This window comes from Astatotilapia calliptera, chromosome 15, assembly GCF_964374335.1.
Source record: "Astatotilapia calliptera chromosome 15, fAstCal68.1, whole genome shotgun sequence".
In the NCBI taxonomy this organism is placed as follows: Eukaryota; Metazoa; Chordata; class Actinopteri; order Cichliformes; family Cichlidae; genus Astatotilapia; species Astatotilapia calliptera.
In genome coordinates this window covers 12128910-12154248 of record NC_137436.1, presented here as the reverse complement: position 1 = coordinate 12154248, position 25339 = coordinate 12128910, and the positions used below count along the sequence as shown (strand labels likewise).

Below are 25339 nucleotides of genomic sequence, written 5' to 3'. Positions count from 1 at the left end.
TTTTCTGTTTTCAGGATTACATGAAAACATTTGGGAACAGATCATTTTTGTATATAATAAATCTTAGGATAGTATTGGTTTTGATGATTTATAAAACAGCTGTGTGCCGTAGCCCTGGTAGTGTGGATCCTTAGTGTGTAAAGAGTAGATACCTCATGTAATATGTGTGAATGAAAATCCATGGACTTTATAAGAGTCCTCCATTTATGGCTATGATCCTAACAAACAAGATTAATCCGTTTCTTTCTCCTAGAAATCTTCCTGTTTCCTAAAGGAACACGCATGCACAATATATATGCATCAGGATGGCCGAGTGGTTAAGGCGTTGGACTTAAGCTCCAATGAGCGCATGCTCTCGTGGGTTCAAACCCCACTGCTGGTATAATTTGGAGCCTCATGACTGGTAAACTGAAATGTATCTATGGGAGCAACAATGATCAATAGGAGTTTTTAGGAATTTGCTGTGAGCAATATCCCCCCACCCAGTCACCCCCAAAAAAGCTGGGATGAAAGACAAATGAGAGGTCTGTGCCAAGGTCGCCCCCTCTCAGTCTTACTGTACATGTTATATGTAGAACCGTTGGCTTGTGCAATTAGGGAAAGCCCAGACATAACAGGAATACAGTTACCGGGAGGAGAAACATTAAAAATTTAACAGTATGTAATTATCATATTATGAAAACAATTATAACGCCAAGAAAGTTATAAAAATGAATTGAAGACGCTCCGTCTCAACGACCGCTGATTGGACTGCAGGCGACCACGTGATTTTGAATCTCATTAACCGGCATGCGCTGACCGGCGTTTCAGAAACTAAAGTGTCGTCATATATGTGGCGCCGTTTAAAAACTGAAACATGCCGACCATAGTTATATTGTGATGTTTCGGAGGTAAAACGTCAGTAAAACATCGACCTGTCCTCTACCATTTGTTAGAAGGCGACTGTGTTCTTCATTGTAACCATGAGTTAGAGTTGCAGTAAGCAGAATGAGTCGTTTCTGTCGTGCGATATGTGGGTATCGCTTCTCGGCCTTTTGGCTAAGATCAAGTGTAGTATCTGTTCTTATCAGTTTAATATCTGATACGTCCCCTACCCGGGGACCATATATTAAATTGATTTTTGGAGCAGGGAGATGGAATAGGGGCTTGCTCCGTCCACTCCACGCATCGACCTGGTATTGCAGTATTTCTAGGAACGGTGCACCCCCTGAAGCTGTGAAAAACAAATGGCATTTGACTCAACAGTTTGTGCAAAGAAATTTCTTATACGCTAGATATATGCGTGCGTCTGCATATCTGGACATTGTCTTCGTGTAATCTTCCAAGGTTAGTCAGACTGAAATCTTGCGACTTAATATTTGTGAATGACTTACATTTAACTATTACCAGAATTACTAAATCCTGCCACTTGGACTGACACGTGGCTGGACACACACTTTCTATGGGAAATCAAAAAAATATGTCGTTTTCAACTGCAGTTACACTATTCTGGCTCCAATCCTGCAGTTACCTCTGTTGTCCACTAGAGACCAATAGAAGTCTTTAAAAACCGGAGGCTGCCATCTACAAGGACTCATGTTGATTATAGGTTTAACTCTTCTCTTTCTCTACATACTGCAGCTTTCTGTCCTCTGTGGCTGTAAATTACATCGTTTGAAAAAAAATAAACCACACAATCTTTTCTTGGCTTTTTAGCTAAAAAAAAAAAAAAAAATCTGTTCTTATCAGTTTAATATCTGATACGTCCCCTACCCGGGGACCATATATTAAATTGATTTTTGGAGCAGGGAGATGGAATAGGGGCTTGCTCCGTCCACTCCACGCATCGACCTGGTATTGCAGTATTTCTAGGAACGGTGCACCCCCTGAAGCTGTGAAAAACAAATGTCATTTGACTCAACAGTTTGTGCAAAGAATTTTCTTATACGCTAGATATATGTGTGCGTCTGCATATCTGGACATTGTCTTCGTGTAATCTTCCAAGGTTAGTCAGACTGAAATGTTGCGACTTAATATTTGTGAATGACTTACATTTAACTATTACCAGAATTACTAAATCCTGCCACTTGGACTGACACGTGGCTGGACACACACTTTCTATGGGAAATCAAAAAAATATGTCGTTTTGAACTGCAGTTACACTATTCTGGCTCCAATCCTGCAGTTACCTCTGTTGTCCACTAGAGACCAATAGAAGTCTTTAAAAACCGGAGGCTGCCATCTACAAGGACTCATGTTGATTATAGGTTTAACTCTTCTCTTTCTCTACATACTGCAGCTTTCTGTCCTCTGTGGCTGTAAATTACATCGTTTGAAAAAAAAAAAAACCCACACAATTTTTTCTTGGCTTTTTAGCTAAAATCACCTGTATTGTCTGTTGTTTCCATTTGTGGATGGTTAATAGTGCAGAAGATTGTTTTTCTGTTTTCAGGATTACATGAAAACATTTGGGAACAGATCATTTTTGTATATAATAAATCTTAGGATAGTATTGGTTTTGATGATTTATAAAACAGCTGTGTGCCGTAGCCCTGGTAGTGTGGATCCTTAGTGTGTAAAGAGTAGATACCTCATGTAATATGTGTGAATGAAAATCCATGGACTTTATAAGAGTCCTCCATTTATGGCTATGATCCTAACAAACAAGATTAATCCGTTTCTTTCTCCTAGCAATCTTCCTGTTTCCTAAAGGAACACGCATGCACAATATATATGCATCAGGATGGCCGAGTGGTTAAGGCGTTGGACTTAAGCTCCAATGAGCGCATGCTCTCGTGGGTTCAAACCCCACTGCTGGTATAATTTGGAGCCTCATGACTGGTAAACTGAAATGTATCTATGGGAGCAACAATGATCAATAGGAGTTTTTAGGAATTTGCTGTGAGCAATATCCCCCCACCCAGTCACCCCCAAAAAAGCTGGGATGAAAGACAAATGAGAGGTCTGTGCCAAGGTCGCCCCCTCTCAGTCTTACTGTACATGTTATATGTAGAACCGTTGGCTTGTGCAATTAGGGAAAGCCCAGACATAACAGGAATACAGTTACCGGGAGGAGAAACATTAAAAATTTAACAGTATGTAATTATCATATTATGAAAACAATTATAACGCCAAGAAAGTTATAAAAATGAATTGAAGACGCTCCGTCTCAACGACCGCTGATTGGACTGCAGGCGACCACGTGATTTTGAATCTCATTAACCGGCATGCGCTGACCGGCGTTTCAGAAACTAAAGTGTCGTCATATATGTGGCGCCGTTTAAAAACTGAAACATGCCGACCATAGTTATATTGTGATGTTTCGGAGGTAAAACGTCAGTAAAACATCGACCTGTCCTCTACCATTTGTTAGAAGGCGACTGTGTTCTTCATTGTAACCATGAGTTAGAGTTGCAGTAAGCAGAATGAGTCGTTTCTGTCGTGCGATATGTGGGTATCGCTTCTCGGCCTTTTGGCTAAGATCAAGTGTAGTATCTGTTTGATAGGCTAGATTACGAAATTTTGTGGGAGGTAATGACTAAGATGGGCTTGGGAAAACAATTTATAAGGTGGGTGAGGATCCTTTATAAAGAGATATATTCAAAAATCAAATTGAACGGGTTCCTCACGGAAAAAGTTCATCAAGCGAGGGGGTTGAGACAAGGGTGCCCGTTATCGGTGGTACTCTATGTATTATATGTTGAACCATTGGCTTGTGCAATTCGGGAGAATAAAAGAGTGAGGGGGATAATGATGCCGGGGGGGGGAATGTTTGAAAATATCTCAATATGCGGATGATACTATACTATATTTAGCGGACGACGACAGTTTAAGAGAAGTTGTGGAAATATTAAAAATATATGAAGAAGTTACAGGATCAAAAATAAATAAGGAAAAGACAAAATATAAGTACTTGGGGACGTGGGAAGGTAGAAGGGAAAATATTTGTGATTATACTTTGTGTGAAGGTCCTATGGACATTCTAGGAATTTCTTTTGGGAATAAGGAGGGCGATGCTATTTGGAACTGGAAGGGGAAGATGGCAGAGGTGGAAAGGAAATTACGACTATGGAAAATGAGGAAGCTTACAATTACTGGGAAGGTGTTAGTGATAAAGAGTGAGGTGGTGCCGAAATTATTGTATCTAGGCTATGTGTTCCCGATGCCACAAGTATTTAGAGCACAAATAATGAGGGGAATATTTAACTTTATATGGGGAGGTTACGAGTACGTAAAGAGAGTACAAATGTATCAGGAGGTTGCCGATGGGGGAAAAGGGGTACCGAACATTCCGTTAAAGTTAGATACGATTTTTTATGCAAATGTGTGTACGCTGTTAAAGAAGCCATATATTCATAAATGTCAGATATTGTTATGGTTCTGGTTAGCTATTCCATACCGGTTTTTAATTGGGTGGGAAAATCAGGGGCCGAAGGCAGAGACAAGACCAGAATACTTTCAGAGGATGGTTAAGTGGGGAAAGAGACATATAGAGTGCAGAGAGGTGGATACAATACAAAATCATAAACTTCTGTATAAAAAACTGGTGAGGAATGCTAACTACAACCAGGGGATAGTGAGTTCGGAAGTTTGGGAATACGCACAGGATAAGAGTTATAAGAATGTTTTGAAAGATTTTAATTGGATGCACCTACATAGGAAATTACCTGTAAGAACTACGATGTATGCACATAATTTGGGGAAGTTAAAAGAATGTCCGAGGGATAATTGCACAGAGGAAGAAACGATTGAACATGTCCTATGGGGGTGCAAATATGCAAAAAAGGTATGGGCTGGAATGAAGAGGAGGTATAAGGGACTAGAGGCTTTGACATATGAGGAAATAACTTATCTTAGGCCTAAGGATAAAAAGAAGGAGGAAAATAAAATACGTTGTATGTTGTTATCAATTACAAAACTTAAGATATGGAGGGCAAGACAGGGGTATATAAGGGGGGGGTATGAATGGAAAGAGATGGGAACAATAAAGGATATAGAGAGGGAATTTGAGGGGATATATCGGCATGAATTACAAAGATGGGGAATAGACACGATTAAGGACAGGTGGAAGGATTATTATGAATGATGTAAAAGATGTTTTTGTGAAATATGAAAAGTATTCAATGGAATGTTGAGCAAATGGAAATGTAAGATGGTGTTGTAAGTAAAAATAAAAAAGGAAAAAAAAAAAATCTGTTCTTATCAGTTTAATATCTGATACGTCCCCTACCCGGGGACCATATATTAAATTGATTTTTGGAGCAGGGAGATGGAATAGGGGCTTGCTCCGTCCACTCCACGCATCGACCTGGTATTGCAGTATTTCTAGGAACGGTGCACCCCCTGAAGCTGTGAAAAACAAATGGCATTTGACTCAACAGTTTGTGCAAAGAAATTTCTTATACGCTAGATATATGCGTGCGTCTGCATATCTGGACATTGTCTTCGTGTAATCTTCCAAGGTTAGTCAGACTGAAATCTTGCGACTTAATATTTGTGAATGACTTACATTTAACTATTACCAGAATTACTAAATCCTGCCACTTGGACTGACACGTGGCTGGACACACACTTTCTATGGGAAATCAAAAAAATATGTCGTTTTCAACTGCAGTTACACTATTCTGGCTCCAATCCTGCAGTTACCTCTGTTGTCCACTAGAGACCAATAGAAGTCTTTAAAAACCGGAGGCTGCCATCTACAAGGACTCATGTTGATTATAGGTTTAACTCTTCTCTTTCTCTACATACTGCAGCTTTCTGTCCTCTGTGGCTGTAAATTACATCGTTTGAAAAAAAATAAACCACACAATCTTTTCTTGGCTTTTTAGCTAAAAAAAAAAAAAAAATCTGTTCTTATCAGTTTAATATCTGATACGTCCCCTACCCGGGGACCATATATTAAATTGATTTTTGGAGCAGGGAGATGGAATAGGGGCTTGCTCCGTCCACTCCACGCATCGACCTGGTATTGCAGTATTTCTAGGAACGGTGCACCCCCTGAAGCTGTGAAAAACAAATGTCATTTGACTCAACAGTTTGTGCAAAGAATTTTCTTATACGCTAGATATATGTGTGCGTCTGCATATCTGGACATTGTCTTCGTGTAATCTTCCAAGGTTAGTCAGACTGAAATGTTGCGACTTAATATTTGTGAATGACTTACATTTAACTATTACCAGAATTACTAAATCCTGCCACTTGGACTGACACGTGGCTGGACACACACTTTCTATGGGAAATCAAAAAAATATGTCGTTTTGAACTGCAGTTACACTATTCTGGCTCCAATCCTGCAGTTACCTCTGTTGTCCACTAGAGACCAATAGAAGTCTTTAAAAACCGGAGGCTGCCATCTACAAGGACTCATGTTGATTATAGGTTTAACTCTTCTCTTTCTCTACATACTGCAGCTTTCTGTCCTCTGTGGCTGTAAATTACATCGTTTGAAAAAAAAAAAAACCCACACAATTTTTTCTTGGCTTTTTAGCTAAAATCACCTGTATTGTCTGTTGTTTCCATTTGTGGATGGTTAATAGTGCAGAAGATTGTTTTTCTGTTTTCAGGATTACATGAAAACATTTGGGAACAGATCATTTTTGTATATAATAAATCTTAGGATAGTATTGGTTTTGATGATTTATAAAACAGCTGTGTGCCGTAGCCCTGGTAGTGTGGATCCTTAGTGTGTAAAGAGTAGATACCTCATGTAATATGTGTGAATGAAAATCCATGGACTTTATAAGAGTCCTCCATTTATGGCTATGATCCTAACAAACAAGATTAATCCGTTTCTTTCTCCTAGCAATCTTCCTGTTTCCTAAAGGAACACGCATGCACAATATATATGCATCAGGATGGCCGAGTGGTTAAGGCGTTGGACTTAAGCTCCAATGAGCGCATGCTCTCGTGGGTTCAAACCCCACTGCTGGTATAATTTGGAGCCTCATGACTGGTAAACTGAAATGTATCTATGGGAGCAACAATGATCAATAGGAGTTTTTAGGAATTTGCTGTGAGCAATATCCCCCCACCCAGTCACCCCCAAAAAAGCTGGGATGAAAGACAAATGAGAGGTCTGTGCCAAGGTCGCCCCCTCTCAGTCTTACTGTACATGTTATATGTAGAACCGTTGGCTTGTGCAATTAGGGAAAGCCCAGACATAACAGGAATACAGTTACCGGGAGGAGAAACATTAAAAATTTAACAGTATGTAATTATCATATTATGAAAACAATTATAACGCCAAGAAAGTTATAAAAATGAATTGAAGACGCTCCGTCTCAACGACCGCTGATTGGACTGCAGGCGACCACGTGATTTTGAATCTCATTAACCGGCATGCGCTGACCGGCGTTTCAGAAACTAAAGTGTCGTCATATATGTGGCGCCGTTTAAAAACTGAAACATGCCGACCATAGTTATATTGTGATGTTTCGGAGGTAAAACGTCAGTAAAACATCGACCTGTCCTCTACCATTTGTTAGAAGGCGACTGTGTTCTTCATTGTAACCATGAGTTAGAGTTGCAGTAAGCAGAATGAGTCGTTTCTGTCGTGCGATATGTGGGTATCGCTTCTCGGCCTTTTGGCTAAGATCAAGTGTAGTATCTGTTTGATAGGCTAGATTACGAAATTTTGTGGGAGGTAATGACTAAGATGGGCTTGGGAAAACAATTTATAAGGTGGGTGAGGATCCTTTATAAAGAGATATATTCAAAAATCAAATTGAACGGGTTCCTCACGGAAAAAGTTCATCAAGCGAGGGGGTTGAGACAAGGGTGCCCGTTATCGGTGGTACTCTATGTATTATATGTTGAACCATTGGCTTGTGCAATTCGGGAGAATAAAAGAGTGAGGGGGATAATGATGCCGGGGGGGGAATGTTTGAAAATATCTCAATATGCGGATGATACTATACTATATTTAGCGGACGACGACAGTTTAAGAGAAGTTGTGGAAATATTAAAAATATATGAAGAAGTTACAGGATCAAAAATAAATAAGGAAAAGACAAAATATAAGTACTTGGGGACGTGGGAAGGTAGAAGGGAAAATATTTGTGATTATACTTTGTGTGAAGGTCCTATGGACATTCTAGGAATTTCTTTTGGGAATAAGGAGGGCGATGCTATTTGGAACTGGAAGGGGAAGATGGCAGAGGTGGAAAGGAAATTACGACTATGGAAAATGAGGAAGCTTACAATTACTGGGAAGGTGTTAGTGATAAAGAGTGAGGTGGTGCCGAAATTATTGTATCTAGGCTATGTGTTCCCGATGCCACAAGTATTTAGAGCACAAATAATGAGGGGAATATTTAACTTTATATGGGGAGGTTACGAGTACGTAAAGAGAGTACAAATGTATCAGGAGGTTGCCGATGGGGGAAAAGGGGTACCGAACATTCCGTTAAAGTTAGATACGATTTTTTATGCAAATGTGTGTACGCTGTTAAAGAAGCCATATATTCATAAATGTCAGATATTGTTATGGTTCTGGTTAGCTATTCCATACCGGTTTTTAATTGGGTGGGAAAATCAGGGGCCGAAGGCAGAGACAAGACCAGAATACTTTCAGAGGATGGTTAAGTGGGGAAAGAGACATATAGAGTGCAGAGAGGTGGATACAATACAAAATCATAAACTTCTGTATAAAAAACTGGTGAGGAATGCTAACTACAACCAGGGGATAGTGAGTTCGGAAGTTTGGGAATACGCACAGGATAAGAGTTATAAGAATGTTTTGAAAGATTTTAATTGGATGCACCTACATAGGAAATTACCTGTAAGAACTACGATGTATGCACATAATTTGGGGAAGTTAAAAGAATGTCCGAGGGATAATTGCACAGAGGAAGAAACGATTGAACATGTCCTATGGGGGTGCAAATATGCAAAAAAGGTATGGGCTGGAATGAAGAGGAGGTATAAGGGACTAGAGGCTTTGACATATGAGGAAATAACTTATCTTAGGCCTAAGGATAAAAAGAAGGAGGAAAATAAAATACGTTGTATGTTGTTATCAATTACAAAACTTAAGATATGGAGGGCAAGACAGGGGTATATAAGGGGGGGGTATGAATGGAAAGAGATGGGAACAATAAAGGATATAGAGAGGGAATTTGAGGGGATATATCGGCATGAATTACAAAGATGGGGAATAGACACGATTAAGGACAGGTGGAAGGATTATTATGAATGATGTAAAAGATGTTTTTGTGAAATATGAAAAGTATTCAATGGAATGTTGAGCAAATGGAAATGTAAGATGGTGTTGTAAGTAAAAATAAAAAAGGAAAAAAAAAAAATCTGTTCTTATCAGTTTAATATCTGATACGTCCCCTACCCGGGGACCATATATTAAATTTATTTTTGGAGCAGGGAGATGGAATAGGGGCTTGCTCCGTCCACTCCACGCATCGACCTGGTATTGCAGTATTTCTAGGAACGGTGCACCCCCTGAAGCTGTGAAAAACAAATGGCATTTGACTCAACAGTTTGTGCAAAGAAATTTCTTATACGCTAGATATATGCGTGCGTCTGCATATCTGGACATTGTCTTCGTGTAATCTTCCAAGGTTAGTCGGACTGAAATCTTGCGACTTAATATTTGTGAATGACTTACATTTAACTATTACCAGAATTACTAAATCCTGCCACTTGGACTGACACGTGGCTGGACACACACTTTCTATGGGAAATCAAAAAAATATGTCGTTTTCAACTGCAGTTACACTATTCTGGCTCCAATCCTGCAGTTACCTCTGTTGTCCACTAGAGACCAATAGAAGTCTTTAAAAACCGGAGGCTGCCATCTACAAGGACTCATGTTGATTATAGGTTTAACTCTTCTCTTTCTCTACATACTGCAGCTTTCTGTCCTCTGTGGCTGTAAATTACATCGTTTGAAAAAAAATAAACCACACAATCTTTTCTTGGCTTTTTAGCTAAAAAAAAAAAAAAATCTGTTCTTATCAGTTTAATATCTGATACGTCCCCTACCCGGGGACCATATATTAAATTGATTTTTGGAGCAGGGAGATGGAATAGGGGCTTGCTCCGTCCACTCCACGCATCGACCTGGTATTGCAGTATTTCTAGGAACGGTGCACCCCCTGAAGCTGTGAAAAACAAATGTCATTTGACTCAACAGTTTGTGCAAAGAATTTTCTTATACGCTAGATATATGTGTGCGTCTGCATATCTGGACATTGTCTTCGTGTAATCTTCCAAGGTTAGTCAGACTGAAATGTTGCGACTTAATATTTGTGAATGACTTACATTTAACTATTACCAGAATTACTAAATCCTGCCACTTGGACTGACACGTGGCTGGACACACACTTTCTATGGGAAATCAAAAAAATATGTCGTTTTGAACTGCAGTTACACTATTCTGGCTCCAATCCTGCAGTTACCTCTGTTGTCCACTAGAGACCAATAGAAGTCTTTAAAAACCGGAGGCTGCCATCTACAAGGACTCATGTTGATTATAGGTTTAACTCTTCTCTTTCTCTACATACTGCAGCTTTCTGTCCTCTGTGGCTGTAAATTACATCGTTTGAAAAAAAAAAAAACCCACACAATTTTTTCTTGGCTTTTTAGCTAAAATCACCTGTATTGTCTGTTGTTTCCATTTGTGGATGGTTAATAGTGCAGAAGATTGTTTTTCTGTTTTCAGGATTACATGAAAACATTTGGGAACAGATCATTTTTGTATATAATAAATCTTAGGATAGTATTGGTTTTGATGATTTATAAAACAGCTGTGTGCCGTAGCCCTGGTAGTGTGGATCCTTAGTGTGTAAAGAGTAGATACCTCATGTAATATGTGTGAATGAAAATCCATGGACTTTATAAGAGTCCTCCATTTATGGCTATGATCCTAACAAACAAGATTAATCCGTTTCTTTCTCCTAGCAATCTTCCTGTTTCCTAAAGGAACACGCATGCACAATATATATGCATCAGGATGGCCGAGTGGTTAAGGCGTTGGACTTAAGCTCCAATGAGCGCATGCTCTCGTGGGTTCAAACCCCACTCCTGGTATAATTTGGAGCCTCATGACTGGTAAACTGAAATGTATCTATGGGAGCAACAATGATCAATAGGAGTTTTTAGGAATTTGCTGTGAGCAATATCCCCCCACCCAGTCACCCCCAAAAAAGCTGGGATGAAAGACAAATGAGAGGTCTGTGCCAAGGTCGCCCCCTCTCAGTCTTACTGTACATGTTATATGTAGAACCGTTGGCTTGTGCAATTAGGGAAAGCCCAGACATAACAGGAATACAGTTACCGGGAGGAGAAACATTAAAAATTTAACAGTATGTAATTATCATATTATGAAAACAATTATAACGCCAAGAAAGTTATAAAAATGAATTGAAGACGCTCCGTCTCAACGACCGCTGATTGGACTGCAGGCGACCACGTGATTTTGAATCTCATTAACCGGCATGCGCTGACCGGCGTTTCAGAAACTAAAGTGTCGTCATATATGTGGCGCCGTTTAAAAACTGAAACATGCCGACCATAGTTATATTGTGATGTTTCGGAGGTAAAACGTCAGTAAAACATCGACCTGTCCTCTACCATTTGTTAGAAGGCGACTGTGTTCTTCATTGTAACCATGAGTTAGAGTTGCAGTAAGCAGAATGAGTCGTTTCTGTCGTGCGATATGTGGGTATCGCTTCTCGGCCTTTTGGCTAAGATCAAGTGTAGTATCTGTTCTTATCAGTTTCAAGGCGAGAAGCAATGTAGGATGGCGGCGACGTCGGCCAATTTTTCGGAGAGGAATACATGGTCGTATGGAACGAGGAATACCTTGAGATTCGAACTAATGGATAAAGAAAAGGATTTCCATGACAGAATTAATTTCGGACGAAGGATTCTTTATGATGCATTGAAGGTACAACCAGAGGAAATCTACTGCCTCCAGCAAAGCACGGCAAGTAAGCACTATGACGTGACTTTTTGCACGGGAGAGTACGCGGAGGAGGTGAGAAAGAGATGTGGTACAGAAGAAAATGAAGAACTAAAAAAATATATGGTAACCCCGTTATACAGGAACGATTATAGGATTTTAACGGTGCACATGTATAATCCCTGGGTTACAGAAGAGACCATTAAGTACTTCCTGGGGCGGTACGTTACAGTGCTCCCAGGGGTACGAAAAATAAAGGACGGGCTAGGCCTATGGACTGGAAAAAGACAGTTTCGGGTAAAACTTAAAATGGATATGACAACGGAAGATGGATACTGCCACCCGCCTGCAGTGTTTTCCATCGGAGCAGACAGAGGTTTTTTGGTGTATGCAGGACAGCCACAAGCATGCAGAAAATGCGGCAGTACGGGACATAATGCAGACAATTGTGAGCAGGTGAGGTGTAGGAGCTGCGGGAAAAATGGCCATATCACAAGAGACTGCAAAGAGCCTAGAAGGTGTCACTTATGTGGCTCAGATACACATATGGCAAGAGATTGCACTAGGCCCAGATCATATTCGGAAGCAGCTAAAGCAGGGACCGAGGTAGAGCGGTATGAAGAAACGGATATAGGAACAAATATTGGGGAAAGCGCACAAGAGGCGCCACCAGCAGAAAGGAATCAGACTAATGAGGAAGAAGGGGGGGGGGGGAGAGGATGGGGCGGAACAAGGAAAAGAAGAAGGCGATAAGATGGGGGAGAAAAATGGGGAGAAGCAGTGCGAAGAAGGACAAATATGGGAAGTGGCAGCTAAGCCACGAAGAAAGTCGGCCAAAAGGCGTAGGAAAGTGAGCTCGGGAGTCTCTCCAGGAGAGACTAATTTGAAAGAAGGTAAAGGAGAGCGGATGGAAGAGGGAGGGGAGATGGGAGCGTATGTGTTGAGAGGGACGCAGACTGAATGTATGCACACACCAATGAGTGATTTAACGAGTGACGGAGACGTTGAAGAAGAAGAAGTAGAAAGTGAAGAAAAATCGGAAGATTCATTTATAAAAAATTTGCTGGCGCAAGTCAACATGGACTAATAAGGGAGGGGAAAATGGACGACAGAGGTTTTTCTTTTTTTTTCTTTTTCGGCTCTAATTTTGTAAAGTTTTCCTTTTTTTCAGGGGAGATGAAGATCAAAAAGACAACTAGGAGATGGTATCTGTTTTTTCTTTTGTTTCTTTGTTATAAAATGATTAAGTGCCCTCTGCTTAGGTGTATAGATACCCCTTTTTTTATTACAAAATGGTGAGGTTCCGAATAATTACGTTAAATGTAAGGGGGTTAAAAAATGCCAGAAAAAGACAAATGGTATATGAATTTCTGTTGTTTTATAATTTTGATGTATGTTTATTACAGGAGGTACATTTGAAGGACGAGAAGGATGTTGTTATTTTTTCGGAGCAGTGGAGGGGGGGTGAATCGGCATGGAGTATAGGAGGAGTATATGGGACAGGGGTGGGAGTGTTGTGTGGAAATAAAAGTATAAAAATAAAAGAAAGTTATACGGTGATACAGGGAAGAGTGATGGTGGTAGATGTAGAAAAAAACGGGGTCCAAAGCCGGATAATAAATGTGTATGCACATGTGGATCCAAAACAAAGAAGAGAACTCCTTTTGTCGATGGACACTTGTTTTATTACAAGGAAAAATATTATAGTGGGAGGGGATTTTAATGTATCTTTAGAAAAAGAAAAATTTTCTCTCCCATTAAAGACATTTATAAGACAATACGGGTTAACGGATGTTATGGGCAGACTTTTGGGGAAAAAAGTAGGGTATACATGGAGGAATACAAGGGGGGTACAGAGTAGGTTGGACTATATTTTGATAGATAAAAAGTGTAAAATTAAAGGGGGAAAAACGATTCCGGTTCTACTCACGGATCACCAGGCGGTAGAGGTGGATTTGGAGATAGAAGGGATGGAATACGGGAAGGGATATTGGAAATTAAATAATGAGGTGTTAAAGGAAAAAGATTATAGGGATAAATTTTTAGAGACCTTCCCTTTATGGGTGAAAGTAAAAGAACTTTATGGAAAAAAAGGGGATTGGTGGGAGGATGTAAAATGCAAGATAAAAAAATTTACGATAGAATATTGTACAGATAGATCTAAACATAGAAAAGAAGAATTTAATATGTTACAAAAAGAGATAGAACATATTTATGTTATACAAAAGGAGGGGAAGGAAAAAAATGTAGATTTGAAGATTGAAGACTTAAAGGTGAGGCAAGAAGAGTTATTAGAGAGGAAGGCAAGAGCAGAAACATATAAATTAAAACAGAAAGAGTATGAGGAAGATGAAAGGTGTTCCGCATATTTTTTTAAAAAGATGAAAGGTAGGGATAAAAGGGGGGTTATAGAGAAATTGGAAAAGGATGGGAAGGAGATTATAGGGAGGGAAAGCATGTTGGGGGTAGTAAAAGAATATTACGAGGATTTATTTAGAAAAGAAAAAGTAGGGACAGAAAAAAGAGATGTTCTTTTGGGGTCATTAAAGAGGAGATTAGTAGAGGAAGATAGGGAGTTTCTGGAAAGGGAAATAACGATGGAAGAGGCATATAAGGTGGTAAAGGGAATGAAGGTAAATAGGGTACCAGGAATAGATGGATTAACGAAAGAATTTTATGAGGTATTTTGGGGAGTGATAGGGTTACATTTGTTGGAGGTCTTTAAAGAAATATTAGAGGGGGAAGAGATGGCGGAGAGTATGAGGACGGGTGTGATTTCGTTATTATTTAAGAAAGGGAATCCTCATTTACTTGATAATTATAGACCTCTCACTATGTTATGTGTAGATTATAAGATTTTAAGTAAGATAATTGCAAATAGATTGGTAGGGGTAATGTCGGATATAGTGGGAAGTGATCAAACGTGTGGGGTGAAGGGGAGACAAATTTCATGGAATATACAATTACATAGAGACATACTTGCATATGTAAAGGATAGAAAAATGGCGGCAATTTGTGTAAGTTTAGACCAACAAAAGGCATTTGATAGGCTAGATTACGAAATTTTGTGGGAGGTAATGACTAAGATGGGCTTGGGAAAACAATTTATAAGGTGGGTGAGGATCCTTTATAAAGAGATATATTCAAAAATCAAATTGAACGGGTTCCTCACGGAAAAAGTTCATCAAGCGAGGGGGTTGAGACAAGGGTGCCCGTTATCGGTGGTACTCTATGTATTATATGTTGAACCATTGGCTTGTGCAATTCGGGAGAATAAAAGAGTGAGGGGGATAATGATGCCGGGGGGGGAATGTTTGAAAATATCTCAATATGCGGATGATACTATACTATATTTAGCGGACGACGACAGTTTAAGAGAAGTTGTGGAAATATTAAAAATATATGAAGAAGTTACAGGATCAAAAATAAATAAGGAAAAGACAAAATATAAGTACTTGGGGACGTGGGAAGGTAGAAGGGAAAATATTTGTGATTATACTTTGTGTGAAGGTCCTATGGACATTCTAGGAATTTCTTTTGGGAATAAGGAGGGCGATGCTATTTGGAACTGGAAGGGGAAGATGGCAGAGGTGGAAAGGAAATTACGACTATGGAAAATGAGGAAGCTTACAATTACTGGGAAGGTGTTAGTGATAAAGAGTGAGGTGGTGCCGAAATTATTGTATCTAGGCTATGTGTTCCCGATGCCACAAGTATTTAGAGCACAAATAATGAGGGGAATATTTAACTTTATATGGGGAGGTTACGAGTACGTAAAGAGAGTACAAATGTATCAGGAGGTTGCCGATGGGGGAAAAGGGGTACCGAACATTCCGTTAAAGTTAGATACGATTTTTTATGCAAATGTGTGTACGCTGTTAAAGAAGCCATATATTCATAAATGTCAGATATTGTTATGGTTCTGGTTAGCTATTCCATACCGGTTTTTAATTGGGTGGGAAAATCAGGGGCCGAAGGCAGAGACAAGACCAGAATACTTTCAGAGGATGGTTAAGTGGGGAAAGAGACATATAGAGTGCAGAGAGGTGGATACAATACAAAATCATAAACTTCTGTATAAAAAACTGGTGAGGAATGCTAACTACAACCAGGGGATAGTGAGTTCGGAAGTTTGGGAATACGCACAGGATAAGAGTTATAAGAATGTTTTGAAAGATTTTAATTGGATGCACCTACATAGGAAATTACCTGTAAGAACTACGATGTATGCACATAATTTGGGGAAGTTAAAAGAATGTCCGAGGGATAATTGCACAGAGGAAGAAACGATTGAACATGTCCTATGGGGGTGCAAATATGCAAAAAAGGTATGGGCTGGAATGAAGAGGAGGTATAAGGGACTAGAGGCTTTGACATATGAGGAAATAACTTATCTTAGGCCTAAGGATAAAAAGAAGGAGGAAAATAAAATACGTTGTATGTTGTTATCAATTACAAAACTTAAGATATGGAGGGCAAGACAGGGGTATATAAGGGGGGGGTATGAATGGAAAGAGATGGGAACAATAAAGGATATAGAGAGGGAATTTGAGGGGATATATCGGCATGAATTACAAAGATGGGGAATAGACACGATTAAGGACAGGTGGAAGGATTATTATGAATGATGTAAAAGATGTTTTTGTGAAATATGAAAAGTATTCAATGGAATGTTGAGCAAATGGAAATGTAAGATGGTGTTGTAAGTAAAAATAAAAAAGGAAAAAAAAAAAAAAAATCTGTTCTTATCAGTTTAATATCTGATACGTCCCCTACCCGGGGACCATATATTAAATTGATTTTTGGAGCAGGGAGATGGAATAGGGGCTTGCTCCGTCCACTCCACGCATCGACCTGGTATTGCAGTATTTCTAGGAACGGTGCACCCCCTGAAGCTGTGAAAAACAAATGGCATTTGACTCAACAGTTTGTGCAAAGAAATTTCTTATACGCTAGATATATGCGTGCGTCTGCATATCTGGACATTGTCTTCGTGTAATCTTCCAAGGTTAGTCAGACTGAAATCTTGCGACTTAATATTTGTGAATGACTTACATTTAACTATTACCAGAATTACTAAATCCTGCCACTTGGACTGACACGTGGCTGGACACACACTTTCTATGGGAAATCAAAAAAATATGTCGTTTTCAACTGCAGTTACACTATTCTGGCTCCAATCCTGCAGTTACCTCTGTTGTCCACTAGAGACCAATAGAAGTCTTTAAAAACCGGAGGCTGCCATCTACAAGGACTCATGTTGATTATAGGTTTAACTCTTCTCTTTCTCTACATACTGCAGCTTTCTGTCCTCTGTGGCTGTAAATTACATCGTTTGAAAAAAAATAAACCACACAATCTTTTCTTGGCTTTTTAGCTAAAAAAAAAAAAAAAATCTGTTCTTATCAGTTTAATATCTGATACGTCCCCTACCCGGGGACCATATATTAAATTGATTTTTGGAGCAGGGAGATGGAATAGGGGCTTGCTCCGTCCACTCCACGCATCGACCTGGTATTGCAGTATTTCTAGGAACGGTGCACCCCCTGAAGCTGTGAAAAACAAATGTCATTTGACTCAACAGTTTGTGCAAAGAATTTTCTTATACGCTAGATATATGTGTGCGTCTGCATATCTGGACATTGTCTTCGTGTAATCTTCCAAGGTTAGTCAGACTGAAATGTTGCGACTTAATATTTGTGAATGACTTACATTTAACTATTACCAGAATTACTAAATCCTGCCACTTGGACTGACACGTGGCTGGACACACACTTTCTATGGGAAATCAAAAAAATATGTCGTTTTCAACTGCAGTTACACTATTCTGGCTCCAATCCTGCAGTTACCTCTGTTGTCCACTAGAGACCAATAGAAGTCTTTAAAAACCGGAGGCTGCCATCTACAAGGACTCATGTTGATTATAGGTTTAACTCTTCTCTTTCTCTACATACTGCAGCTTTCTGTCCTCTGTGGCTGTAAATTACATCGTTTGAAAAAAAAAAAACCCCACACAATTTTTTCTTGGCTTTTTAGCTAAAATCACCTGTATTGTCTGTTGTTTCCATTTGTGGATGGTTAATAGTGCAGAAGATTGTTTTTCTGTTTTCAGGATTACATGAAAACATTTGGGAACAGATCATTTTTGTATATAATAAATCTTAGGATAGTATTGGTTTTGATGATTTATAAAACAGCTGTGTGCCGTAGCCCTGGTAGTGTGGATCCTTAGTGTGTAAAGAGTAGATACCTCATGTAATATGTGTGAATGAAAATCCATGGACTTTATAAGAGTCCTCCATTTATGGCTATGATCCTAACAAACAAGATTAATCCGTTTCTTTCTCCTAGCAATCTTCCTGTTTCCTAAAGGAACACGCATGCACAATATATATGCAGCAGGATGGCCGAGTGGTTAAGGCGTTGGACTTAAGCTCCAATGAGCGCATGCTCTCGTGGGTTCAAACCCCACTCCTGGTATAATTTGGAGCCTCATGACTGGTAAACTGAAATGTATCTATGGGAGCAACAATGATCAATAGGAGTTTTTAGGAATTTGCTGTGAGCAATATCCCCCCACCCAGTCACCCCCAAAAAAGCTGGGATGAAAGACAAATGAGAGGTCTGTGCCAAGGTCGCCCCCTCTCAGTCTTACTGTACATGTTATATGTAGAACCGTTGGCTTGTGCAATTAGGGAAAGCCCAGACATAACAGGAATACAGTTACCGGGAGGAGAAACATTAAAAATTTAACAGTATGTAATTATCATATTATGAAAACAATTATAACGCCAAGAAAGTTATAAAAATGAATTGAAGACGCTCCGTCTCAACGACCGCTGATTGGACTGCAGGCGACCACGTGATTTTGAATCTCATTAACCGGCATGCGCTGACCGGCGTTTCAGAAACTAAAGTGTCGTCATATATGTGGCGCCGTTTAAAAACTGAAACATGCCGACCATAGTTATATTGTGATGTTTCGGAGGTAAAACGTCAGTAAAACATCGACCTGTCCTCTACCATTTGTTAGAAGGCGACTGTGTTCTTCATTGTAACCATGAGTTAGAGTTGCAGTAAGCAGAATGAGTCGTTTCTGTCGTGCGATATGTGGGTATCGCTTCTCGGCCTTTTGGCTAAGATCAAGTGTAGTATCTGGGTGAGGATCCTTTATAAAGAGATATATTCAAAAATCAAATTGAACGGGTTCCTCACGGAAAAAGTTCATCAAGCGAGGGGGTTGAGACAAGGGTGCCCGTTATCGGTGGTACTCTATGTATTATATGCTGAACCATTGGCTTGTGCAATTCGGGAGAATAAAAGAGTGAGGGGGATAATGATGCCGGGGGGGGAATGTTTGAAAATATCTCAATATGCGGATGATACTATACTATATTTAGCGGACGACGACAGTTTAAGAGAAGTTGTGGAAATATTAAAAATATATGAAGAAGTTACAGGATCAAAAATAAATAAGGAAAAGACAAAATATAAGTACTTGGGGACGTGGGAAGGTAGAAGGGAAAATATTTGTGATTATACTTTGTGTGAAGGTCCTATGGACATTCTAGGAATTTCTTTTGGGAATAAGGAGGGCGATGCTATTTGGAACTGGAAGGGGAAGATGGCAGAGGTGGAAAGGAAATTACGACTATGGAAAATGAGGAAGCTTACAATTACTGGGAAGGTGTTAGTGATAAAGAGTGAGGTGGTGCCGAAATTATTGTATCTAGGCTATGTGTTCCCGATGCCACAAGTATTTAGAGCACAAATAATGAGGGGAATATTTAACTTTATATGGGGAGGTTACGAGTACGTAAAGAGAGTACAAATGTATCAGGAGGTTGCCGATGGGGGAAAAGGGGTACCGAACATTCCGTTAAAGTTAGATACGATTTTTTATGCAAATGTGTGTACGCTGTTAAAGAAGCCATATATTCATAAATGTCAGATATTGTTATGGTTCTGGTTAGCTATTCCATACCGGTTTTTAATTGGGTGGGAAAATCAGGGGCCGAAGGCAGAGACAAGACCAGAATACTTTCAGAGGATGGTTAAGTGGGGAAAGAGACATATAGAGTGCAGAGAGGTGGATACAATACAAAATCATAAACTTCTGTATAAAAAACTGGTGAGGAATGCTAACTACAACCAGGGGATAGTGAGTTCGGAAGTTTGGGAATACGCACAGGATAAGAGTTATAAGAATGTTTTGAAAGATTTTAATTGGATGCACCTACATAGGAAATTACCTGTAAGAACTACGATGTATGCACATAATTTGGGGAAGTTAAAAGAATGTCCGAGGGATAATTGCACAGAGGAAGAAACGATTGAACATGTCCTATGGGGGTGCAAATATGCAAAAAAGGTATGGGCTGGAATGAAGAGGAGGTATAAGGGACTAGAGGCTTTGACATATGAGGAAATAACTTATCTTAGGCCTAAGGATAAAAAGAAGGAGGAAAATAAAATACGTTGTATGTTGTTATCAATTACAAAACTTAAGATATGGAGGGCAAGACAGGGGTATATAAGGGGGGGGTATGAATGGAAAGAGATGGGAACAATAAAGGATATAGAGAGGGAATTTGAGGGGATATATCGGCATGAATTACAAAGATGGGGAATAGACACGATTAAGGACAGGTGGAAGGATTATTATGAATGATGTAAAAGATGTTTTTGTGAAATATGAAAAGTATTCAATGGAATGTTGAGCAAATGGAAATGTAAGATGGTGTTGTAAGTAAAAATAAAAAAGGAAAAAAAAAAAAAAAAAAAAAAAAAATCTGTTCTTATCAGTTTAATATCTGATACGTCCCCTACCCGGGGACCATATATTAAATTGATTTTTGGAGCAGGGAGATGGAATAGGGGCTTGCTCCGTCCACTCCACGCATCGACCTGGTATTGCAGTATTTCTAGGAACGGTGCACCCCCTGAAGCTGTGAAAAACAAATGTCATTTGACTCAACAGTTTGTGCAAAGAATTTTCTTATACGCTAGATATATGTGTGCGTCTGCATATCTGGACATTGTCTTCGTGTAATCTTCCAAGGTTAGTCAGACTGAAATGTTGCGACTTAATATTTGTGAATGACTTACATTTAACTATTACCAGAATTACTAAATCCTGCCACTTGGACTGACACGTGGCTGGACACACACTTTCTATGGGAAATCAAAAAAATATGTCGTTTTGAACTGCAGTTACACTATTCTGGCTCCAATCCTGCAGTTACCTCTGTTGTCCACTAGAGACCAATAGAAGTCTTTAAAAACCGGAGGCTGCCATCTACAAGGACTCATGTTGATTATAGGTTTAACTCTTCTCTTTCTCTACATACTGCAGCTTTCTGTCCTCTGTGGCTGTAAATTACATCGTTTGAAAAAAAAAAAAACCCACACAATTTTTTCTTGGCTTTTTAGCTAAAATCACCTGTATTGTCTGTTGTTTCCATTTGTGGATGGTTAATAGTGCAGAAGATTGTTTTTCTGTTTTCAGGATTACATGAAAACATTTGGGAACAGATCATTTTTGTATATAATAAATCTTAGGATAGTATTGGTTTTGATGATTTATAAAACAGCTGTGTGCCGTAGCCCTGGTAGTGTGGATCCTTAGTGTGTAAAGAGTAGATACCTCATGTAATATGTGTGAATGAAAATCCATGGACTTTATAAGAGTCCTCCATTTATGGCTATGATCCTAACAAACAAGATTAATCCGTTTCTTTCTCCTAGCAATCTTCCTGTTTCCTAAAGGAACACGCATGCACAATATATATGCATCAGGATGGCCGAGTGGTTAAGGCGTTGGACTTAAGCTCCAATGAGCGCATGCTCTCGTGGGTTCAAACCCCACTCCTGGTATAATTTGGAGCCTCATGACTGGTAAACTGAAATGTATCTATGGGAGCAACAATGATCAATAGGAGTTTTTAGGAATTTGCTGTGAGCAATATCCCCCCACCCAGTCACCCCCAAAAAAGCTGGGATGAAAGACAAATGAGAGGTCTGTGCCAAGGTCGCCCCCTCTCAGTCTTACTGTACATGTTATATGTAGAACCGTTGGCTTGTGCAATTAGGGAAAGCCCAGACATAACAGGAATACAGTTACCGGGAGGAGAAACATTAAAAATTTAACAGTATGTAATTATCATATTATGAAAACAATTATAACGCCAAGAAAGTTATAAAAATGAATTGAAGACGCTCCGTCTCAACGACCGCTGATTGGACTGCAGGCGACCACGTGATTTTGAATCTCATTAACCGGCATGCGCTGACCGGCGTTTCAGAAACTAAAGTGTCGTCATATATGTGGCGCCGTTTAAAAACTGAAACATGCCGACCATAGTTATATTGTGATGTTTCGGAGGTAAAACGTCAGTAAAACATCGACCTGTCCTCTACCATTTGTTAGAAGGCGACTGTGTTCTTCATTGTAACCATGAGTTAGAGTTGCAGTAAGCAGAATGAGTCGTTTCTGTCGTGCGATATGTGGGTATCGCTTCTCGGCCTTTTGGCTAAGATCAAGTGTAGTATCTGTTCTTATCAGTTTAATATCTGATACGTCCCCTACCCGGGGACCATATATTAAATTGATTTTTGGAGCAGGGAGATGGAATAGGGGCTTGCTCCGTCCACTCCACGCATCGACCTGGTATTGCAGTATTTCTAGGAACGGTGCACCCCCTGAAGCTGTGAAAAACAAATGGCATTTGACTCAACAGTTTGTGCAAAGAATTTTCTTATACGCTAGATATATGTGTGCGTCTGCATATCTGGACATTGTCTTCGTGTAATCTTCCAAGGTTAGTCAGACTGAAATCTTGCGACTTAATATTTGTGAATGACTTACATTTAACTATTACCAGAATTACTAAATCCTGCCACTTGGACTGACACGTGGCTGGACACACACTTTCTATGGGAAATCAAAAAAATATGTCGTTTTCAACTGCAGTTACACTATTCTGGCTCCAATCCTGCAGTTACCTCTGTTGTCCACTAGAGACCAATAGAAGTCTTTAAAAACCGGAGGCTGCCATCTACAAGGACTCATGTTGATTATAGGTTTAACTCTTCTCTTTCTCTACATACTGCAGCTTTCTGTCCTCTGTGGCTGTAAATTACATCGTTTGAAAAAAAATAAACCACACAATCTTTTCTTGGCTTTTTAGCTAAAAAAAAAAAAAAAAAAAAAAAAAAAATCTGTTCTTATCAGTTTAATATCTGATACGTCCCCTACCCGGGGACCATATATTAAATTGATTTTTGGAGCAGGGAGATGGAATAGGGGCTTGCTCCGTCCACTCCACGCATCGACCTGGTATTGCAGTATTTCTAGGAACGGTGCACCCCCTGAAGCTGTGAAAAACAAATGGCATTTGACTCAACAGTTTGTGCAAAGAATTTTCTTATACGCTAGATATATGTGTGCGTCTGCATATCTGGACATTGTCTTCGTGTAATCTTCCAAGGTTAGTCAGACTGAAATCTTGCGACTTAATATTTGTGAATGACTTACATTTAACTATTACCAGAATTACTAAATCCTGCCACTTGGACTGACACGTGGCTGGACACACACTTTCTATGGGAAATCAAAAAAATATGTCGTTTTCAACTGCAGTTACACTATTCTGGCTCCAATCCTGCAGTTACCTCTGTTGTCCACTAGAGACCAATAGAAGTCTTTAAAAACCGGAGGCTGCCATCTACAAGGACTCATGTTGATTATAGGTTTAACTCTTCTCTTTCTCTACATACTGCAGCTTTCTGTCCTCTGTGGCTGTAAATTACATCGTTTGAAAAAAAATAAACCCACACAATTTTTTCTTGGCTTTTTAGCTAAAATCACCTGTATTGTCTGTTGTTTCCATTTGTGGATGGTTAATAGTGCAGAAGATTGTTTTTCTGTTTTCAGGATTACATGAAAACATTTGGGAACAGATCATTTTTGTATATAATAAATCTTAGGATAGTATTGGTTTTGATGATTTATAAAACAGCTGTGTGCCGTAGCCCTGGTAGTGTGGATCCTTAGTGTGTAAAGAGTAGATACCTCATGTAATATGTGTGAATGAAAATCCATGGACTTTATAAGAGTCCTCCATTTATGGCTATGATCCTAACAAACAAGATTAATCCGTTTCTTTCTCCTAGCAATCTTCCTGTTTCCTAAAGGAACACGCATGCACAATATATATGCATCAGGATGGCCGAGTGGTTAAGGCGTTGGACTTAAGCTCCAATGAGCGCATGCTCTCGTGGGTTCAAACCCCACTCCTGGTATAATTTGGAGCCTCATGACTGGTAAACTGAAATGTATCTATGGGAGCAACAATGATCAATAGGAGTTTTTAGGAATTTGCTGTGAGCAATATCCCCCCACCCAGTCACCCCCAAAAAAGCTGGGATGAAAGACAAATGAGAGGTCTGTGCCAAGGTCGCCCCCTCTCAGTCTTACTGTACATGTTATATGTAGAACCGTTGGCTTGTGCAATTAGGGAAAGCCCAGACATAACAGGAATACAGTTACCGGGAGGAGAAACATTAAAAATTTAACAGTATGTAATTATCATATTATGAAAACAATTATAACGCCAAGAAAGTTATAAAAATGAATTGAAGACGCTCCGTCTCAACGACCGCTGATTGGACTGCAGGGGACCACGTGATTTTGAATCTCATTAACCGGCATGCGCTGACCGGCGTTTCAGAAACTAAAGTGTCGTCATATATGTGGCGCCGTTTAAAAACTGAAACATGCCGACCATAGTTATATTGTGATGTTTCGGAGGTAAAACGTCAGTAAAACATCGACCTGTCCTCTACCATTTGTTAGAAGGCGACTGTGTTCTTCATTGTAACCATGAGTTAGAGTTGCAGTAAGCAGAATGAGTCGTTTCTGTCGTGCGATATGTGGGTATCGCTTCTCGGCCTTTTGGCTAAGATCAAGTGTAGTATCTGTTCTTATCAGTTTAATATCTGATACGTCCCCTACCCGGGGACCATATATTAAGTTGATTTTTGGAGCAGGGAGATGGAATAGGGGCTTGCTCCGTCCACTCCACGCATCGACCTGGTATTGCAGTATTTCTAGGAACGGTGCACCCCCTGAAGCTGTGAAAAACAAATGGCATTTGACTCAACAGTTTGTGCAAAGAATTTTCTTATACGCTAGATATATGCGTGCGTCTGCATATCTGGACATTGTCTTCGTGTAATCTTCCAAGGTTAGTCAGACTGAAATCTTGCGACTTAATATTTGTGAATGACTTACATTTAACTATTACCAGAATTACTAAATCCTGCCACTTGGACTGACACGTGGCTGGACACACACTTTCTATGGGAAATCAAAAAAATATGTCGTTTTCAACTGCAGTTACACTATTCTGGCTCCAATCCTGCAGTTACCTCTGTTGT

The 25339-nt window shown here is 39.6% G+C and overlaps 17 non-coding genes and 6 pseudogenes across 17 annotated transcripts; all 23 read left to right on the top strand.

Moving 5' to 3' along the window:
- The first annotated feature begins 299 nt into the window (after window positions 1–299).
- Window positions 300–382, top strand: trnal-uaa (transfer RNA leucine (anticodon UAA)). Its single transcript has one exon. It is a non-coding gene; the product is annotated as a tRNA-Leu (tRNA).
- A 636-nt stretch (window positions 383–1018) lies between these two features.
- Window positions 1019–1209, top strand: LOC145420728 (U2 spliceosomal RNA). Its single transcript, XR_013902050.1, has one exon. It is a non-coding gene; the product is annotated as a U2 spliceosomal RNA (small nuclear RNA).
- Window positions 1210–1675: 466 nt separating this feature from the next.
- On the top strand, window positions 1676–1867 carry LOC145420749 (U2 spliceosomal RNA). Its single transcript, XR_013902070.1, has one exon. It is a non-coding gene; the product is annotated as a U2 spliceosomal RNA (small nuclear RNA).
- An 849-nt stretch (window positions 1868–2716) lies between these two features.
- Window positions 2717–2799, top strand: trnal-uaa (transfer RNA leucine (anticodon UAA)). The gene has a single exon. It is a non-coding gene; the product is annotated as a tRNA-Leu (tRNA).
- Window positions 2800–3435: 636 nt separating this feature from the next.
- Window positions 3436–3519, top strand: LOC145420808 (U2 spliceosomal RNA; annotated as a pseudogene).
- A 1612-nt stretch (window positions 3520–5131) lies between these two features.
- LOC145420780 (U2 spliceosomal RNA) lies at window positions 5132–5324 on the top strand. Its single transcript, XR_013902092.1, has one exon. It is a non-coding gene; the product is annotated as a U2 spliceosomal RNA (small nuclear RNA).
- A 466-nt stretch (window positions 5325–5790) lies between these two features.
- LOC145420834 (U2 spliceosomal RNA) lies at window positions 5791–5981 on the top strand. Its single transcript, XR_013902120.1, has one exon. It is a non-coding gene; the product is annotated as a U2 spliceosomal RNA (small nuclear RNA).
- Window positions 5982–6830: 849 nt separating this feature from the next.
- trnal-uaa (transfer RNA leucine (anticodon UAA)) lies at window positions 6831–6913 on the top strand. Its single transcript has one exon. It is a non-coding gene; the product is annotated as a tRNA-Leu (tRNA).
- Window positions 6914–7549: 636 nt separating this feature from the next.
- On the top strand, window positions 7550–7633 carry LOC145420807 (U2 spliceosomal RNA; annotated as a pseudogene).
- A 1611-nt stretch (window positions 7634–9244) lies between these two features.
- LOC113037052 (U2 spliceosomal RNA) lies at window positions 9245–9437 on the top strand. The gene has a single exon (XR_003274557.2). It is a non-coding gene; the product is annotated as a U2 spliceosomal RNA (small nuclear RNA).
- Window positions 9438–9903: 466 nt separating this feature from the next.
- On the top strand, window positions 9904–10093 carry LOC145420738 (U2 spliceosomal RNA). The gene has a single exon (XR_013902059.1). It is a non-coding gene; the product is annotated as a U2 spliceosomal RNA (small nuclear RNA).
- Window positions 10094–10942: 849 nt separating this feature from the next.
- trnal-uaa (transfer RNA leucine (anticodon UAA)) lies at window positions 10943–11025 on the top strand. The gene has a single exon. It is a non-coding gene; the product is annotated as a tRNA-Leu (tRNA).
- A 636-nt stretch (window positions 11026–11661) lies between these two features.
- On the top strand, window positions 11662–11762 carry LOC145420792 (U2 spliceosomal RNA; annotated as a pseudogene).
- A 4831-nt stretch (window positions 11763–16593) lies between these two features.
- LOC145420779 (U2 spliceosomal RNA) lies at window positions 16594–16790 on the top strand. The gene has a single exon (XR_013902091.1). It is a non-coding gene; the product is annotated as a U2 spliceosomal RNA (small nuclear RNA).
- Window positions 16791–17256: 466 nt separating this feature from the next.
- LOC145420833 (U2 spliceosomal RNA) lies at window positions 17257–17447 on the top strand. Its single transcript, XR_013902119.1, has one exon. It is a non-coding gene; the product is annotated as a U2 spliceosomal RNA (small nuclear RNA).
- Window positions 17448–18296: 849 nt separating this feature from the next.
- Window positions 18297–18379, top strand: trnal-uaa (transfer RNA leucine (anticodon UAA)). Its single transcript has one exon. It is a non-coding gene; the product is annotated as a tRNA-Leu (tRNA).
- A 636-nt stretch (window positions 18380–19015) lies between these two features.
- On the top strand, window positions 19016–19098 carry LOC145420809 (U2 spliceosomal RNA; annotated as a pseudogene).
- A 1538-nt stretch (window positions 19099–20636) lies between these two features.
- Window positions 20637–20843, top strand: LOC145420783 (U2 spliceosomal RNA; annotated as a pseudogene).
- An 849-nt stretch (window positions 20844–21692) lies between these two features.
- trnal-uaa (transfer RNA leucine (anticodon UAA)) lies at window positions 21693–21775 on the top strand. The gene has a single exon. It is a non-coding gene; the product is annotated as a tRNA-Leu (tRNA).
- Window positions 21776–22411: 636 nt separating this feature from the next.
- On the top strand, window positions 22412–22602 carry LOC113007173 (U2 spliceosomal RNA). Its single transcript, XR_003269864.1, has one exon. It is a non-coding gene; the product is annotated as a U2 spliceosomal RNA (small nuclear RNA).
- A 466-nt stretch (window positions 22603–23068) lies between these two features.
- LOC145420756 (U2 spliceosomal RNA) lies at window positions 23069–23271 on the top strand (annotated as a pseudogene).
- An 848-nt stretch (window positions 23272–24119) lies between these two features.
- trnal-uaa (transfer RNA leucine (anticodon UAA)) lies at window positions 24120–24202 on the top strand. The gene has a single exon. It is a non-coding gene; the product is annotated as a tRNA-Leu (tRNA).
- Window positions 24203–24838: 636 nt separating this feature from the next.
- Window positions 24839–25029, top strand: LOC145420831 (U2 spliceosomal RNA). Its single transcript, XR_013902117.1, has one exon. It is a non-coding gene; the product is annotated as a U2 spliceosomal RNA (small nuclear RNA).
- The last annotated feature ends 310 nt before the right edge of the window (window positions 25030–25339 follow it).